This window comes from Prunus persica, chromosome G1, assembly GCF_000346465.2.
Source record: "Prunus persica cultivar Lovell chromosome G1, Prunus_persica_NCBIv2, whole genome shotgun sequence".
Taxonomy (NCBI): Eukaryota; Viridiplantae; Streptophyta; class Magnoliopsida; order Rosales; family Rosaceae; genus Prunus; species Prunus persica.
Genome location: NC_034009.1, coordinates 27,588,486 through 27,602,932, shown reverse-complemented (window position 1 = coordinate 27,602,932; position 14,447 = coordinate 27,588,486).

Here is a 14,447-nt window from a genome sequence, read left to right as displayed (position 1 = left end):
GACTTATCTATTTTATATTGCCTTCTAGGGCATATATCTAACATAGTATTCATCCATTGATTTTCAAAACCAATTTTCAGCATTTGTTATTTTATTTTATTGCCTTGATTCTCAACACTTAGATTAAAATTGAGTAATTTTCGGCTATTTTAGTTTTTTTATATTTCATTTTAGTTTTCTATTTTTCTTAAGGTATTCATTTTGGAATTAATTGATAAACTTTACAAATCTCTATGGGAACGACTCTCGTATTTACTTGCTATACTATCATATCGATTCGTGCACTTGAGAGATATAACTTTTGTTCATCACCAACACAAAGGGAGGAGTTTGGGTTTTTTTTTTATAACCATTGGGATTTCTTAGCCAAGAAGGAATCCCAAAAAGCTTTCTTTGACTAGGAGCCCAACTCTAAGAAGGAATCAAATTCAACCCACAAGGGGAGCTCAACTGCAATTGGAAATTAAAAAGCCCGACAAGTATTTCACATATCCTACATGCCCTACATGCTCCATGTAGAACTTAGGGGGCATTTGTAGAAATATGAATTTTCGACAACTATTCAGATGGTGACATGTGAAAAATTGTATATTCCTTGGGTCAAATAATTGTGCAAAAAAAGAAACAAATTGAAACATAGACTCCTAATAATTATAATTTAGGGAGGTCCCTCATTAGATCTTTCATAAAGACCGACCAACAATAAGAAAATTATCTTGTAGAGGAGCTGGTTCATGTCTGTTCAGGATCCCGAGCCTTTGCATTTAGGTTTCGTGCATTTACCCGCATTTAGTTTAATCTCAACCATCACAATAATCCAATGATTGAAAGTCAAGCTGTAAAATTGGTATAGAAGATATTGTGTCGGAATAATTATTCTATTGATTGTACAATATTCTTATATAGGGAGAATGCAAGCCTAACTAGGAAAATATACACAGCCTAACTACGAAAAGAATTGTACAGCAATTCTAGGAAAAGTCAAACAATTACACAGAAGGTTTTCCTATTCTAGTTCCCGTAGAATCAGGTATTGATTACTTTCCAACACTCTCTCTCAAGTTGGAGAGTGAATATCGAGAACTCCCAACTTGCCTAGCATGGATAAGAAGGGATCTTTTCCCAAGGGTTTGGTGAACATGTCTGCTGGTTGATGTAAAGAAGGTATGAACTTGGTAGAGATTGCACCATCCTGTATCTTGTCTATGATGAAGTGACAATCCATCACTATATGATGAGTTCTGTCATGAAAAACTGGATTAGCAGCAATGTGTAGTGCAGCCTTGTTGTCACAATGGAGAAATGAGGCTTCTGGATGTGGAAGATGTAGGTCACGTAACAGGCTTCGTAGCCAAGTGAGCTCGCAACATGCTCTTGTCATAGCTTGATATTTTGCCTATGCAGAAGATAATGAGACCGTTTTTTGTCTCTTAGTCCTCCAAGAAATTAATGAATTCCCAATAAATACGCAATAACCAGTCGTGGATCTCCTCGTCATAGGACACCCAGCCCAATCAGAATCACAATAAGCATGTAGCTTCAAGTTATTTTCAGCTGAAAAAAATAGACCTTGCCCTGGTGCATTTTTAAGATACTTGAGTATTCTAAGAGCTGCTTCCATATGCGGCATTCGGGGTGCATGCATAAATTGACTAAGCACATGTACTGCATATGTGATGTCAGGCCGTGTGATGGTGAGATATATCTGGCGCCCTACCAATCTTCTAAACGGAGATGGATCTTTGAGTAGATCACCTGCATCAGAAAGTTTGGTGCCTTGTTCCATGGGAAAGGCTACCGGTTTTGCTCCCAAAATGCCACTGTCTTTGAGTATGTCAAGGGTGTATTTTCTTTGTGAAATACATATGCCCTGTTTTGAACGGGAAACTTCAATCCCTAAAAAATACTTGAGATCTCCAAAGTCCTTTATTTTGAACCGTGACTGTAGAAATTGCTTAAGCGATGAGATTGCCTTTTGACCATACCCAGTTATTAGTATGTCATCAACATAAATCAACAAGGCTGTAAACGATGTACCTTTCTTGCATGTAAAAAGAGAATAATCTGCCTTGGATTGGATAAACCAAGCAGCTAGAACAGCTCCAATGAATTTGGCAAACCATTGCCTAGATGCCTACTTGAGCCCATAGAGTGATTTGTTGAGGCGACACACAAGATTCTCCCCCAGTCGCCGGAGACCAGGAGGAGGTGACAAGTAAATTTCTTTATAGAGGTCCCCATGTAGAAAAGCATTGTTAAAATCTAACTGGCTAAGGGACCAATTTTGAGCAGCTGCGATAGCAAGCAAACAATGTATAGTAATTATCTTGGCCGTGGGTGAGAAAGTATCATGATAATCAATCCCCTCGGTTTGAGTATATCCTTTGGCCACGAGGCGAGCCTTATAGCATTCGATTGAACTGTCAGAACGGTGCTTGATTTTGTAAACCCATTTACAACCAATGGGTTGTTTGCCGAGGGGCAAAGTAGTGAGCGTCCATGTGTTGTTGGACGTTAAGGCCTCAAGTTCAGAGCGCATAGCTTGTTGCCAATTGGGATCTGCAGCAGCGTCTGTAAAGCAAGAAGGTTCCACACTACTACTGACAGTTGCAATAAAAGAAAGATGTGAAGGTGAGTAACGATGATATGAAATAAAATTACAGAGAGGATAACGAGTACCTTTAGGCAGGATTGGCGGTGAGGAAGACGATGATGCAGGTCTGGGCATTAGTACATGATTAAGAACATAATCTTTCTGCTAGACATGAGCTTGTTTGGAATGCTTAGAGACTCTGACAGGTGGATTGGTAGAAAGAAGAGGAGTAGAAAGTGGAAGAGAAGCGGGTTGTTCTGGATTTGTAAGTGCAGCAGGTGATGATGTGGTGGGGTTGGCTGTAGAAATAGGTGGGTCAGTGGGGGAAAAAGAAGAATGGTTGGCTGGAGGGTTAGGTGTGGCTGGAGATATCGGATCATCTTGGCTTGAAAGTGAGAAGTTGTGCTCAGGGGAAAAGGTTGGGTTGGTTGGAGAAAAGTTATGCGGGCCCAAGGTTGGATGGCATGGATCAAGGTCTGCTATGTGTGGCGTGGGTAGGACATGCAATTGGTCTGATGGTGTGGTTGGGCTGAGAGTGTGGAAAGGGAAATGGTGCTAAAAAAAGTTAACATCCCTGTTGATGAAAAGTTTGTGGGTGGTGAGATCATAAAACTTGTAAGCTTTTTGCCCACTAGGATACCCCAAAAAAATGCTTTTCTTGGCACGAGTATCAAATTTAGATGTGGGATGATTATTGGTGGCAAAAGCAAGACACCCAAAGACTCTCATATGTTTATAGGAAGGTGGTTTGCTATATAATTTTTTAAAAGGAGTTTGGCGGGCTAATAGTTTGGTGGGAATTCGGTTAATGAGATGAGCAGCGGTAAGCACTCATTCTCCCCAAAATCGAAGAGGAAGGTGGGCTTGAAAAAGTAAAGCCCGTGCCATTTCAATGAGATGGTGATGTTTGCGTTCTACGACCCCATTTTGTTGGGGGGTGTAAACGCAAGATCGTTGGTAAATGACCCCATGATCTGTGAAAAAATTGCGAAGGGAATAAAATTCTCCCCCATTGTCCACACTTATCTGTTTGATTTTGGTGTTGAAATGTGTTTGTGTATAGGCAAAAAAGGATTGAAGGTGTTCTTGTGTTTCACTTTTATGGTGCATGAGAAAAATCCATGTAAACCTTGTAAAATCATCCACCATAGTCAAAAAATAGTGTGCCCGGATAAAGAGGCTATTTTATATGGACCCCAAATATCACGCGAAAGGGTGTGAAGAGGTCATGGAACTATTAGTAAATGGGAGTTGTGTCTGTTTGGCCAATGGACAAAAATCACAAATATTATTTGAAGAATAAGGGAAATTTAACAACGTTTTGGACATAAAATTTAAGCAAGCCGAAGATAGGTGACCCAAACAGCGATGCCATAAATCTCCGCTTGGTAACTTTACGGGTGACATGGTGAAATGCTTCACATTTGTGAGCAAATGAGAGGAAGACGTGATATGATCCGTTGCCCCGCTGTCAATAATCCAATTAAGTGTTGTAGAGCAATTTTTAAATAAACCTGAACTGACAATATTTGCTTCGGAATCACGCTGTGAATCACTTTCCTTCTCTTTCAGGATTGAACATATTTGCTTATATTGTTGATTGGTGAGGTTGGGCATCACGGCTTTCACATCATAAAAACTAGGATTTGCATACACATGGTTTGCTGAAGAAGATTTGTTGCGGCCCCCACCTCCTTTTGAGTTGTTATTGCCTCCTTCTGATTTGTGTAGTCTATGCCATGAAGGATAGCCATGCCATTTCCAACAGGTTTCAACAACATGGTTTGTGTCCCCATAAATTTTTGAGTCAACCCGTTTATTAAACAGGTGGGTTTCGAGTCAACCTACCAACCTGTTAAAACACATGTTTAACCCGTTTATTAAATGGGTCGTGTCAACCCGTGTAATACATGCCAACTCGCGAAAAAATGAAGAAAAATAGAGACTTCAAAACACACACAAGGGGTTTCGAACCCCCACCACCCTCATTCCTCTCCAACACCTTATCCACCATGCTACATACAACTTTGTGATATGTACTATGCCTTTTGATATTTATAATGTTTCTTTTTCTTCTTTTATTAATCTTTCTTTTCCGTCTCTCTTCTCCTCTCTCTTTTTTTCTTTCTTTTCCTTCTCTTTAGTTTTCTCCTCTTCTTTTTTTTTTCTTTCTTTTCCTTCTCTTTAGTTTTTCTCCTTTTAAAAAATAAAAAATAAAAAATTCTTTCCTTCTCTCTTCTCTTCTCTCTCTCTATTTTTTTTTCTTTTCCTTCTCACTTCTCTCCTCTCTCTATCTTTTTTTTTCTTTTCCTTATATTTTCTCTCCTCTCTCTGTTTTTTTTTATAAAATTTTTTTTCAATTGTGAGTTTTGTAACATGCATGTTATTATTTATGAACCCGTTACACGACTCGAAACCCGCACGATAAAAGACGACCCGAACCCGACACGACACGTTTATTAAATGGGTTGGGTTCGGGTTGAACATTCTTGACACGTTTATTATTCTGACACGACACGACCCATTGCCAGCCCTAGCTGATGTTGTTGGCTAATGTTAGGCCGTTGATTATTGTTGGCTCGTTGTTGTTGCTGACTGGATCGCACCACCATCGCTGCACTTTTAGCAACAACCCGTGCAGAACCTAATTCTCTCTGTTTTTTCTCTTGCGAAACCAATGCATGTGCTCTACGAAGGCTTGCCAAAGGATTCATGAGTAAAATCTGCCCTCTTTCTGCACTATAGGATTCATTTAAACCCATCAAGAATTGCATGAGGGCATTGCGTTCCTGTTTTTCATGCTGCTTCTTCATAGCACCACATGAACATGTCGACAAATCGTTGTAGGAAGCCAATTCATCCCACAACCCCTTCATCTTGGTGAAATAGCCAGCGACATACATTTTCCCTTGATGGAGAGAAGCAATATCTCGTTGTAGTTGGAAAATCCTTGGTGCGTTGCTTTGAGAAAATCACTCCTTCAGGTCCTCCCAAATCTCATGTGCCGTTGTCCAGTAGATGACGCTATTGGCGATCTCAGGTTCAATGGAATTAAGGATCCATGAGAGCACCATATCGTTACACTGTAACCAGCGAGAATAATGATTTGGATTGCTCTTCTCGGACAGTATTTGCACGGTCCCTTCAACGAACCCTAGCTTATTTTTTGCGCCAAAGGATAAGCGAATTGACCGGCACCACGTTGTGTAATTATCTCCGTTAAGAAGTTTGGGAACAAGTACCACGCCCGGATGGTCACTGTGATGAACAAAAAAAAGGATTGCTGACATCATTTGCACCACCATCCTTGGAGGCACGAGAACCTCCATCTCTCTTTGCAGGCTTGCTCTGCTTGTTGTCTCCCATGGAGAAGTAGTGAAACAAGAAAAATGATCTAAATTGCTGCTTAAAGAGAACGGCAAAAGAAAAAACACAAGAGCTAGGGTTTCCCCTACTCTGATACCATGTAAAATTGGTATAGAAGATATTGTGCCGGAATAATTTTTCTATTGATTGTACGATATTCTTATACAGGGAGAATGCAAGCCTAACTAGGAAAATATACAGAGTCTAACTAGGAAAAGAATTGTACAGCAATTTTAGGAAAAGTCAAACAATTACAAAGATGTTGTAAATGTGATGGAGCCCAAATGCCTATAAATAGGGCTTCTCCATTCCTGTAATTAAATGACACACATTCAATGAAGAGAAAACATTCTCTTCTCTCTCTCTCTCAATTTCCTCTCCAATTTCTCTAGATTTATAACACGTTATCAGCACGAATTCGCTCAAACAATACCAGCTGAATTCTCTGATGAAAACCAAAGTCTCTCTCTTGGATTTCCTTTCTGGGTTCTCTGTTTTCTATATACAAAAGCAGCAACACCTAAAACAAGAAAAAGGCCACCCACTTGAGACCAAAGAAAACCGAAGCTAGGAACCACCAAGGAATCTCTGGTTCTTTGAGTTCCAAGAATTCCTTTCCTTTCCTTTCCAATGAAATTTTCCATCAAATACAAGACATGGGACAAAGAGGGAATTGCTTATCTTTGTGAGCTTTGAATTCTCAAACTTGGATTGTCACCTCCCTATTGTCTTTGCTTGTGGTTTTCCTTTGAATATGGTCCAAAGAAAGGTACCAAGCAAGCTTGGAATCCAAGCTGATTTGAAGAAAAAAAAAATGAAGAAATCTAGATCAATCAAGCTTTCAGATATTGAGAGCTTGAGATCATCACCTTTGAGAAAACATATCCCAACCAGGAAAGCCACCACCACCATCTCTCAATGTTCCAAACACTGCAGCTTTTCCTCAGAAGCAGCCCATGAACAAAACAACTTATGGCTCACCAAACTATATGAAGCCCACCAGCTGTTCTGATGCAAGGAAGGAGCAATCCTAGAAAGAACTTCAACAAGGACATCTAGTTTGAAGCTGATATGAATGTTCAGAGCATGGGCCGAGCTCGAAGAAGTTGCCGATCATGAAAACAACCACCTTGGAAGCTATGAGTGTAAGCTTTGCTTGACGCTGCACAACAACGAGGGCAACTACTTGGCCCATACACAGGGGAAGCGCCATCAGACTAACTTGGAAAAGGGAGCTGCTCGTGAGGCCAAGGAGGCTCCTGCTCAACCCCAGCCTGACAAACGCAAAGTCAACTTGCGAAAGACAGGTGTGTATTTCATATTTGTTTCACACGAATTTTGTCGAACAGTTAGTGGGCATCACCTTCCAGTTCTCTGCAAGATCCAATCCAACCATAGCTGACGAGCCCTCAGTGGCACCACCTCAACACGGTTTCATCTCTGCAAATCCGAACCCAGCGCAACATCTTCAAACTGAAAGGCATGGTTTTCTTGAGCTGGATTAGGCCAAGTCCTGAAGAACAAAAGGCTTGCATTGACAGGTCAGGTAGCTTTAACTATGAGGCTAAATTCAGGGGAGCTACTACTAAGTCCCTGTCTTCCCTCCAAGAAGACAAGGGGCTCTCAAACAATGGTTTCTTGTTCAACCATGCGCGCGTTTTGGTTGGTTCTGGTGTTGACACTTATGAAAAGGGCAAGAGAGCTCTTCAGGACTGGAGGCATTTTGGACTGAATTGGGCATTTGTTGACCCAAAGACGCCGGTTCAAAATGGAGTTAAGTTTTGTGTTTGCGCGGATGATGATGAGGTTTTCTCCAGTCGGCAAGGACAGAGAATAAAACAGTGTAAATGCAGAGGCAACTTTGACAGACCGAAATGATGAGCAGCACCCACCGATAAAGAAGATCCAACAGCAAACCCACCGAAAGAAAGAAAAATAAATAAATAAATATAAATAATAAAAAAATCACTCAGCAAGGGCACTGACCCTAAAGTAACGATAAGATCTCTGCTCCCTGATCTTCCCTATTATTTCCTATTATATTTATCTGCTTTTCTATTACTAACCATTAACAAAAATGGACCCTTGGTAATACTAAACATATTATCAGTGGGAGACCGTTACTAATACTAACATTTTTCTTATTTTATTCGGTGGTGGTTTTAACCCCTTATTTATATTTATTTTATTTACTGTATGGTGCGGGTTTATCGTCCATACAACAGTATTTATTTAAAAGGGTGGTGCGGGTTTATCGTCCACGCCTTTACTTTTATTTAAATGTATGGAGCAGAATTAGTGTCCATACAAGCACAATTTCCTTTACCGCACATTTAATTTTATTTAAAGTATGGTGCGGGATTAACGTCCATACAGCAAGCAATTTAATTTATGAATTTACTTTACCGCACATTTAATTTTATTTAAAGTATGGTGCGGGATTAACGTCCATACAGCAAGCAATTTAATTTATGAATTTATTTTACTGCACATTTACATTTATTTAAAAGGGTGGTGCGGGTTTATCATCCACGCCTTTACTTTTATTTAAATGTATGGAGCAGAATTAGTGCCCATACAAGCACGTTTACTTTATGAATTTAATTTACCGCACATTTACATTTATTTAAAGTGTGGTGCGGGTTTATCGTCCATACCAGTAATTTATTTACCAGTAATTTATTTTATGGATTAATTGTGCTGTATGATGAGTTTTTACAGTATGCAGATCAGGACCAGAAGTTCCTTGATCCTCATCATACAATTACATCAGGACTTGAAGATCCTTGATGATGATGTTAATATGAGAGCTGGCAGTCTCTCCGGTACTATATTTGTAAACATGTGATTGGACTTGAGGGTCCTTGATCCCTGACATGTAAATAAAGACCTGGGGTTCCTTAATGATGTAACAGTACTGTATTGTTTCATAATACCGTACACATGGATGATAACTGTACTGGCAAATGTACTGTCCACATGAATAGTACCGGATATATGAATAGTGACGTATACATAAATATTAACCATTTTGGGTAAACCGTCACTATATACAAAAGGGAACCTGTAGTTCCTTAAACTCATGGATGAGCAATTAAATGAGATGCCAGAAGTTCCTCAAAATATGGACAATTATGTAAGGGTTTGAAGTCCAGATATATGTACAGAAAATTGTAAGAATGTCCATACCATGAGAACATGTGATTTTGGCTTGAGGTTCAAAATCTAACAGTGTTGAGAACCTGAAGTTCCAATAATTAAATGGACAACCCTTGAGGTATTATTGCAAATTGTGGTACGCCACATATTTCTTTGGCATAAGAGAATGATGAATTGAGGCTTCCCATATATTTTGTTATATCTGGAAGCTCATGAACCCAAATATATGAGATATTAGCGTGACTTTTACTCAATCCATATTTCATGTTCATTTGAAAAAGGGCAAATAAATTCTGAGTTTGTGTTTAGCACAGGCCAAAAGTTCCATACGTTGAAATATGAAATTTGGGAGAGTCGATGTGGTTATTTGAACCTATAAGGCACAAGGTTCCAAACCGTCATTTTGAAAAGACGTAAAAACCACAATTGCAAGTTTAAGAATGTGCGCAATTATTATAACAGGAACATACAACAGATAGATTTTTTCCTGCAATGAAGGTGCAGGCCCTGTAAAATCTATAAAAATAAATTATGTTCCGGAAGCCTCTGAAGGAAGAGGACGACGCCTCTTAAGCTTAGCCATGAGCTTCTCATGGTCTCCCAAAATTCTTTCATTGGAGACCTGCAGCATGTCTAGCCTTCTCAGTGTATCAACAGAGTACGAACTCACCAGTTTCAACAAGACATTATTCTCTCCTTTAAGTTTCTCAACCTCCTGTTGAGACTCATGAAGCATTCTTTGGAGAGACGAATTTTCAGTTGTTAAATTCTCAACCTCGTTTGCTCTGGCACGCAAACGATCAGCCATGTTAGAAACAAAAACAGCACTCTGAATGCTAAAAGCCATTGAGTCATCAATAGCCTCTTCCTCTGATCTCCCTGTCAACAACATTTCATCCATTGGAGTAATGCAATTCCTAGCTACTATGACAGCAGTAGCATCATTCATCATCACAGAATCATTAACTGTGAGATGACGATTTTTGGATACAAAGGATGGACGCCAAACTTGGGCGTCACTGGTTGTTGTGGGAGTATCATTTAAATTGAAATAATTTGGGCAGAAAGAAGAGGAAGCCATTTTTAAGAAGGTTTCGAAGAAAGCCTTAAGAAAACTAAAGTTTCAGAAAATGAAGGAAGTTAAGTTGAAACGCAGTTGCTCCAATCAAGTTTTGCAAAGGCAATATCTATAGGAGGAAATATGGCTACAGTTTTTTCAGAATCCCAATATCTTTTCGGATCCCCATATTTTCTTTCCCAGATTCCAAAACTTCACGTGGCCTCCATTAATGTTTGTCGGCACTTTCGGCGTTTTCAAAGTATTATTTTCGTCAAAAGCCGATCTTGCTTTGCGGATTTCACGGAGCTACTTTTTCAAAAGTATCCCGAGAATCTCGCAATTTTCCTATGGTTAATTTGAAATTCACCGGTTCTACCTATTCATTGTATTTGTGTATAAATGTGTTACTAACGAAATTTTCTTTGCAGAAGACATCCAGTTTACTCCATACCTAGTGATGCGATATCTACTTATTTTTCTTATCAGTGAGCACTCAATATGCCCGAGAAGCAAGACTATCTCTGATCATCCATTCAGGAAGCAAGACTATCCCTGATCACGTTTCCGCTACATCAGAAAACTGTGAAGGCGATCTTATGCTCTAATCTCCGAAAGTCCTTCTAGACTAGGAGATATGAGAGCTTATTGTCTGCTCCCACCAGCTTCCTTCCCTGATTGCTTACCTTCTCTTGCAATCAATATCACAATTTTATTTTATTTTGCATTTTTTCTCTTTTTGTAACTCTCTGAGGGTTATTTGTTTTTGACAGAGAAAAGAGTTGTGATTTTGCTCTTGCAGGATAAAACTAGATCATCAAGCGCTACGTTATATTTACTGGGCCGATACGAGCTTGAATGATACTTGAGAAAAGTTTCTCCCACCTAAGGATGTAAGCAATACTTGTGTTCTTTTTATGCTTATATACTTATTTGATATTTTATCTTGAGAGGTAACCAAATGGGGAGATAAGTCTGTTCCAAAAGAATGGCTTGTATGTATCCATGAATTATTAATGCAAATTTTACAGATTGCAAGTTGGATACATTGATAATACACTGCACAGATTAAAGTCCCATAAGAATAGAATATGGGTATAGCAGTGATCAATATGATGCACGCCTGTTGCGTAGCAAATGATGTGGATTGAAGTCCCGAAAGGACAATCCTTTGACATGTCAATATTGATATTATGCACGCCTAATGCGTAGCAAATTATATGGGTTAAAGTCCCATAATATGGGTTAAGGTCCCAGAAATCAATTGACATGTATGTATTAATCTGTGGCATGCCTTCAGCATGACAGATATATGGGTTCTAAATGTTCCAACTCCCTAAATAGAGATTATCCACGCCCTCCTGCTAAATAACGCTCCATTGGAGGTTATAATCCACATTCTCACATAATAAAAGCCCCCTGAAGTGGCTTGGGTACCCAAAAGTAAAGAAATGCTTATAATTGATGCATGCGCATGCAAATGAGAATGGTGGGATCATGAATTGATGAATGACAATTTTTGGTTTTGGAGTAGCTACTCAAATCATCAATGGGCTGTGTTGATTGGAACCACGTTCAATTATTAAATGTCGACAATATCATTGGCCAAAATGGAACGAGGTAATTCCATTATAGATGAGAATGAACGTGAAAGAACAAACCCACAGTACGAACCCCAAAAGACGTTAATACTGAAATTTATACTTGGGTGTTCGGAATAAAAGGGAATATACCTACTTTGTATGACACACTGTTTCTGGCAGAAACAAGGAATGTTGGGTTTTCTCCATATTTACAGATTCAATTGTGCCCCCCTTATTACACAATTACGGAGACCAACATATTATCTTAAAGGGTTATTAAATGCACAGAGCATATCGCCAGAAGCGATTTCCTAAAGATGTATAAATAGCTGGGTAAAAGCTATATAATGTGTCATAAAGTTTAATCCCTTTTAGACAAAATCCGTTGAGAGGATTGACATTGCATAAAGCAAGTCCCTAAAGGACATGTGCTTGAAGCACAAAATTTGTACTCAATATTAATATGCATAAATTACCTCAGTGAGTACATTGATTATAATGTGATTGCAACACATTAAAGCTTCTGCAGAATTCATGAAATATTTATCTCGATCGAGCATTATGCCAACGAGATTCTTGCTTATACTAAAAAAGTATTGAAGCATTTTTATGAGTCTTATCCGTTGGTCCTTAAATATTTTTCCGGAAGTATACTAGACCAGATAGAGCTCAGCTCCATCACCACCACTTTGGGATGGCTAGTCATAAATTTTTCAGGGGGAGATATTCATCAGGGGGAGCGTGGTTTTAATAAAGACCTTCATACACTGTACTCTTTTTTCTTCATCCAGATTTTTATCCCACTGGGTTTTTCCTGGTAAGGTTTTAACGAGGCAGTGTCGCTTAAGATTGACTCACAGAAGCAGTGTCAACTACGATATTCAGAAAGGTGATCAACAGTATGACTTAAAGATATTTTGCCAAGCATCAGGGGGAGCGTGCTATCAATAAAGATCTTCAAACATTGTACTCTTTTTCCTTCGTCCAGGTTTTTATCCCACTGAATTTTTCCTGGCAAGGTTTTAACGAGGCAGTGTCGCACGCGCGTCAATATACATAGAATTTTATGTTACACATGATTATGTACTCTTTTTTCCTTTAACTAGTTTTTGTCCCACTGGGTTTTTACTGGCAAGGGTTTTAACGAGGCATATTCTATATCATTTGTGGTCTCCAAGGGGGAGTGTTGTAAATGTGATGGAGCCCAAATGCCTATAAATAGGGCTTCTCCATTCCTGTAATTAAATGACACACATTCAATGAAGAGAAAACATTCTCTTCTCTCTCTCTCTCAATTTCCTCTCCAATTTCTCTAGATTTATAACAAAAGAAGGTTTTCCTATTCTAGTTCCCGTAAAATCAGGTATTGATTACTTTCCAACACAAGCCACATCAGCTATCTTAACTTTAATGTTATTTACGATGTTAATGTTTTTCTGCTTGTCATCTTCTTCTTCAATTGTTGCTGATTTCTTTGCTTTTTATTCCTCCGACTTACAGGAAAACATGGACTATTAACTATGTTTCTAATGGCAGGAAAAGAGGCAATTGATTAATCCATTGCACAACCCTCGTATTCTAGTTTCCACATGTGCCCATAACTCTTTTTTTTTTTTTGGGTCGAAAATGACCAGAAACCTTCAACAATGACAAAAAGGAGAAAGAAAGAGACAATGCTTAAACCCAACAAGCTAATGGAGGTGGGGCACTCAAATCAGAATTTTTTTTTAAAACACAAAATCTGCTACAAAATAATTTTGAAAACAGATGGGGAAGTTGGGATTAAATTAGAAATTGAATCCAAACCCCCAACTTCCAGTAAACAAAGCCAACGACACCAAATTTTATTCAGACATATATATGATGCTCCGAGCTCACAAATTCATTGAATTAAACTTCTCAGAAGATTAAAAAAGAACGAATGCAGTTGTGTGGTGATGAATTGGGAGCCAAAGTACTGGTAAAAGTCGTAAAGTAACGGAGTTAGCCATCAGTTTTGATTTTTAAAAAAAAAAAAAAAAAGATCAACTAAAAGTAAGGCATGTGGCTATACGGGTAATTGTTGTAATTGTTGAGATGAAACTAAATACGGGTAAATGCAAAGAATCGAGATCTGTTTGTACATACCAAACTAAAGATTCTCTAGTTTATAGAAACATTCTCCCGCCTATTTGAAATTTTGTATTTTGAAATCAGCAGGAAATAGTACTTATGCCGCCAATAAGGTTTTTCATAGTTCTAATTATGGTGTTTCACTATTAAACATTAGTTTCTGTAGGAAAAAAGTTAATAAATGGAAGAGACTAGAAAAAGAAGTCAGTATCCAATTGAAGGCAAAACGCCAAGGCGGCTGAGTGAAGGGGAGGCAAGCAGTTTGCAAACAAAAATGGGGAGCCAGCCAAGCTTGTTTGGCTGATTTGTGAGTGGAGCCGAGTTTGTTTGACAAATTGATTCTGATAAAAGGGCCAAATATGAAAGGAAGAAAATGAAAATCACTTTATTTCTAGTGTCTATCCCAAATACTTTTAATAGGTATGGTGGGAGAATTAGGACCCGTTCGGTAACGTTTTCGAAGAATGTTTTTTTAGAATATTTTCAGAAAATAAAAGCAAGAAAACGAATTTGCATTTTCAAGAAATGAAAATGTGTCTGATAGATTAATTAGAAAACTTCTTCAGAAAATAAAAAC